Source organism: Bison bison, unplaced genomic scaffold, assembly GCF_000754665.1.
Source record: "Bison bison bison isolate TAMUID 2011002044 unplaced genomic scaffold, Bison_UMD1.0 scf7180017864277, whole genome shotgun sequence".
Classification (NCBI taxonomy): domain Eukaryota; kingdom Metazoa; phylum Chordata; class Mammalia; order Artiodactyla; family Bovidae; genus Bison; species Bison bison.
In genome coordinates this window covers 1567662-1573051 of record NW_011494849.1, presented here as the reverse complement: position 1 = coordinate 1573051, position 5390 = coordinate 1567662, and the positions used below count along the sequence as shown (strand labels likewise).

At 37.5% G+C, this 5390-nt stretch overlaps 1 pseudogene; it reads right to left on the bottom strand.

Moving 5' to 3' along the window:
- Positions 1 to 467: 467 nt before the first annotated feature.
- Positions 468 to 2875, bottom strand: LOC104995157 (annotated as a pseudogene).
- Between the last annotated feature and the right edge of the window lie 2515 nt (positions 2876 to 5390).

Sequence of the window (5390 nt, the reverse complement as noted above, 5' to 3'; positions counted from 1 at the left end):
TCTGAATGTTGAGCTTTAAGCCAACTTTTTCACTCTCCTCTTTCACTTTCATCAAGAGGCCCTTTAGTTCTTCTTCACTTTCTGCCATAAGGGTGGTGTCATCTGCATGTCTGAGGTTAATGGCATTTTTCCCAGTAAACTTGATTCCAGCTTGTGCTTCCTCCAGCCCAGCATTTCTCATGATGTTGTCTTCATATAAGTTAAATAAATAGGGTGACAATATACAGCCTTGACGAACTCCTTTTCCTATTTGGAACCAGTCTGTTGTTCCATGTCTAGTTCTAACTGTTGCTTCCTGACCTGCATACAGGTTTCTCAAGAGACATGTCAGGTGGTCTGGTATTCCCATCTCTTTCAGAATTTTCCACAGTTTATTGTGATCCACACAGTCAACCCCTGTCAAATAATGCTAATCCATATAATTTTGTCTGATTATAAAATTTGAATTTTTTTATTCAACTTTGAATGTTTTATTTTTCATTAGAAACCACCACTATCCTATTCCACACTTTCCTCACGGCACTTTTCACTTCCTTATTTCTGAATGTATAAATCAAAGGATTGAAAAAGGGAGTTAGGATGGTGTAAAATATGGCTACAATTTTGTCAAAGGAGAAAGAATATGGAGGTCATACATACATAAATACGCATGGGATAAAGAACAAAACCACAAAGGTAATGTGAGATCTGCAATTGGAGAAGGTTTTCTGCTGCCCCTCAGAGCTATGGGTTCTCAGAGACAGTAGGATGACCCCATAGGAGACAAGCAACAAGGAAAAGATTAAGATGCCGAAAAACCTACTGTTGGTGACTACCAAAAGCCCAAAAATGTGAGAATCAGTGCAGGCAAGCTCCAGCAGTGGGTACAAGTCACACTTGAAATGCTCGATGATGTTGGGGCCACAGAAAGGCAGCTGGAAAATGAAGACAATCTGTATCATGGAATGAACGAAGCCCCCGGTCCAGGCTACCACCATCAGAAGGGCACAGAGTCTGTGGTTCATGATAGAAGAATAGTGCAAGGGCTTGTAGATGACCACATAGCAGTCATAGGCCATGGCACTGAGGACAATCACCTCCATCCCAGCAAAGAAGTGTTCAACAAAGAGCTGGGTCATGCAGCCTTTGAAGGAAATGGTTTTTCTCCAAAGGAGAGAGTCCACAATCATCTTTGGAACAATGACAGAGGAGAAGCATGCATCCAGAAAAGACAGAAAAGCCAGGAAGTAGTACATGGGGGAGCCCCAGAGTGCTGGGCTGCTACTGATGGTCACCACAATTAGTAAGCTGCCCCTGACAGTTGCAATGTAAATGAACAAAAATACAACAAATATTATTTTCTGCATGGTTGGATTCTGTGAAAGCCCCAGGAGGACAAACTCAGTTACAAAGCTTAGGTTTTGTATAATTTCCAAGGAAAAGGTGAAAGGTACCTCAGTGAGCATGCAGAATCTATAGTTAGAAGAAAGACAAATGTGTCTCAGACCAGTTTTGGGAGTCATCATAGTCATCAACAAATTGGAGCATCCATGTGAAAAATTAACTTATGTTCTTGTGCTTGCTTTTTCATTGAGAACACAAAGCTAGAAATGTGTTGAAGGTGGTAGGGGGATACCAGAAGATTTGAAGTATAAATAAATTGTTAAATGTTTTAAGATAAAGCTTCAGTGTAGGAGAATGGTAGGGATCTACCTGCGGTGGGGATAATAAATAGTTGTTATCTCAACTGCCAACTCTGGTCATATGTTAATAGTAGTGGTTTCCTGGAGTGAATTGTGAGAAGAAATCTGAAGCCACATCCATGTTCTGAGGAAAGGAAAAGAACAGTTTATTGGTCATGTCTGCCATGTGCATGGGTGGGAGAAGTGGGGGCGGGGGGGATTGCATGCCATTTGTGATCAGGTGACTTCCTTATCTACAGATAGAAGTAGAAATAAGACAAAACTAAAGAAGTGCTTGGATCATGGCTATACTCCTAGTTATTCCTTTAAAATCTAATAAAAACTGAGACTTTAAAATCAACTAATTCATTCTTAAAAAAAAAAAAAAAATCATTGGGAACACACCTTGCTGTAAACTAATACATAATAAATATCCATGTGTTAAATTGCCTTTCTTTTCACTCATTATTTAAAAACAAGACTAGAAACCGACAAAAATAAGTAATACCTTCTAATATGTACTGTTATGATGACTAAGTTAAATAATGCAAGGAAGCAGTTGTTCAGTGTTAAGTGGCTAGGAAACAGTCCACATTAGATTGCAAAACCATAGCCTTGACTAGACGGACCTTTTTTGGCAAAGTAATGTCTCTGCTTTTCAATATTCTATCTAGGTTGGTCATAACTTTCCTTATAAGGAGTAAGCGTCTTTTAATTTCATGGCTACAGTCACCATCTGCAGTGATTTTAGGGTCCCAAAAAATAAAGTCTGACACTGTTTCCACTGTTTCTCCATCTATTTCCCATGAAGTGATGGGACCAGATGCCATGATCTTTGTTTTCTGAATGTTGAGCTTTAAGCCAACTTTTTCACTCTCCACTTTCACCTTCATCAAGAGGCTTTTTAGTTCCTCTTCACCCTCTGCCATAAGGGTGGTGTCATCTGCATATCTGAGGTTATTGATATTTCTCCCGGCAATCTTGATTCCACCTTGTGCTTCTTCCAGTCCAGCATTTCTCATGATGTACTCTGCATATAAGTTAAATAAGCAGGGTGACAATATACAGCCTTGACGTACTCCTTTTCCTATTTGGAACCAGTCTGTTGTTCCATGTCCAGTTCTAACTGTTGTTTCCTAACCTGCATATACCCAAAATTTGTCTCTTAAAACATTTGGATTTAATGAGAGTGCAGTTTTTAATGATGGGAGCATCGGTTTTTCCTGAAGCAATTCATGTTCCCTTTCTAAAAATATTTAATCGCTATTCTAATTATGTCCTAACTCCTCCTCTTCTCACAACTAAGGGCTGCCTCTCCTTTGTTTTTATCCCCTACTGGAAACCTAATGTATTAAAATTAAATAATCATTGATTTATTTTCTTTTTTTAATAATCAGCCCAGAAAATTGCAGCTTCCAATCAGAGTTTGTAATTATTGTAATGTCTCATAGTGTAATTTTTAATTTGTAGTTGTAATTTGTAATTTCTCATAGTGAACTAATATTATTTTAGCTCAACTGCAAGGAAAACCTAATTATATTTAGATGTGTAACTTTACTAGAGTTGAATTAGTTTGATTTACTGATATTGATATATTCATCTTACTTAGAGAAACCCTTTATACACTTTTTGAATATTTAATTATCAGAGAACTTGTTGGAAATTGCACTTTAACTGAAAGCCATAATTTCACTTATTTCCCATGTTTAAACCTTTAACGGCCAATCACCTTATTTTTAGGATCTTTCTGATATTGAGTTAAAATTAACTTGGTATTATTGCAGAGTTGTGTGTAGTTTTTCAAAGATTAAGAATCTTACATAGAGAAATGGTATCCCTCCAACATCATTGTGAGGATGTTGAGGACATCTTTTCATGCTCTGTAAGTTGACTCCAGATGTGAGCAGTTCTCAGTACACATTTGATGACTAAGTTGATGGTGTTATTAAATCACTAAAGAATTCATGGTTAATCAGAAAGAGGAAGTGTATGTCAAATTTTATTTTAAAATGTATCTCAATTGACATTAAATTTTAAAGGCATTATGGACTAAAATGGAAACAGGAGTGTAAAATTGATAGAGTTTATTGCATAATATTGAAAAAAAAGAGCTCAAAACAAAGATATCAAAAATTAAATAGATATAAAATAAAAAGTTCAAAACAAATGAAATATAAGAAATTAAAATCAACAAAAATGTAATACTCTTTTGCTAATCAAAATATATATTTCATAATTTTACTTCAATTAACTTAGTAAATATAATAAAGCCTCAATTTAATCTTTATTTATAATTTGTGCCATATTGTTATAGTTTTAGAAACAATGGAAAATGACCCAATTTGTACATAAAATATTTCACATATATGTGTTTGTGTATATACATACATATATATCTATATAGGTATATACGTATATAGAGATATATGTCTGAAAACCCAGCAGAATGCATAAGGAACTAACTTTTACTTCTGGTTTATGGGCTCCCTGGTGTCTCAGGTGATAAAAAATCTGCCTGCAATGCAGGAGACCTGGGTTTGATCCCTGGATTGGAAAGATACCCTGGAGAAGGGAATGGCAGCCCACTTGCTTAGAGAATCCCATGGACAGAGGAATCTTATTTGGTTCATGGGGTCACAAAGAGTCTGGCAGGACTGAGTGACTAACACTACTGTAGGGTTGGTTAAGTATGAATTTTTGAAGGGCACGTTTTTCACCCTGTAATATATTGCAAGCTTTGGAAATTTTATTATGCAGATATACCCATACGATAATTAATTTTTAAATAAATATTGAAGCAACCAAATTGAAAGATTAGTTGAGAATAGTATCAATAATTATGGGCATCTAGGTGGCTCAGTGGTAGAATATGCTTGCAATTCAGGAGATCTGGGCTCGATTCCTGGGTCAGAAAGATCGCCCGGAGAAAGAAATGGCCGCCCATACCAGTATTCTTGCCTGGAAAATCCCACAGACAGAGGTTCCTGGTGGGCTACAGTTCCTGTGACTTAAAATAGTGAAATTTATATTAGTAATCCCCTGGGCATATATTTGATTAAACTATAAAAATAAGCACAAGCTATATGAGAAGAATTTATTTAAAATATTTTAATTAAGATGAAAATTTGGGGAAAAAATGGTAGAATTTATATTTTAATATTTTATGTTATTTTTGGGCTCCCCTGGTAACTCAGCAGGTACAGAATCTGTCTGCAATGAAGAAAACCTGGATTTGATATCTGGGTTGGGAAGATACCCTGGAGGAAGGAATGGCAACACATTCCAGTTTTCTTGCCTGGAGAATACTATGGACAGAGGAGCCTGGTGGAGTCCAGATCAGATAAGATCAGTCACTCAGTCATGTCCGACTCTTTGTGACCCCATCAATCGCAGCACGCCAGGCATCCCTGTCCATCACCGACTCCCAGAGTTCACTCAGACTCACGTCCATCGAGTCAGTGATGCCATCCAGCCATCTCATCCTCTGTCGTCCCCTTCTCCTCCGGCCCCCAATCCCTCCCAGAATCAGAGTCTTTTCCAATGAGTCAACTCTTCGCATGAGGTGGCCAAAGTACTGGAGTTTCAGCTTTAGCATCATTCCCTCCAAAGAAATCCTAGGGCTAATCTCCTTCAAAATGGACTGGTTGGACCTCTTGGCAGTCCAAGGGACTCTCAAGAGTCTTCTCCAACACCACAGTTCAAAAGCATCAATTCTTCAGCACTCAGCCT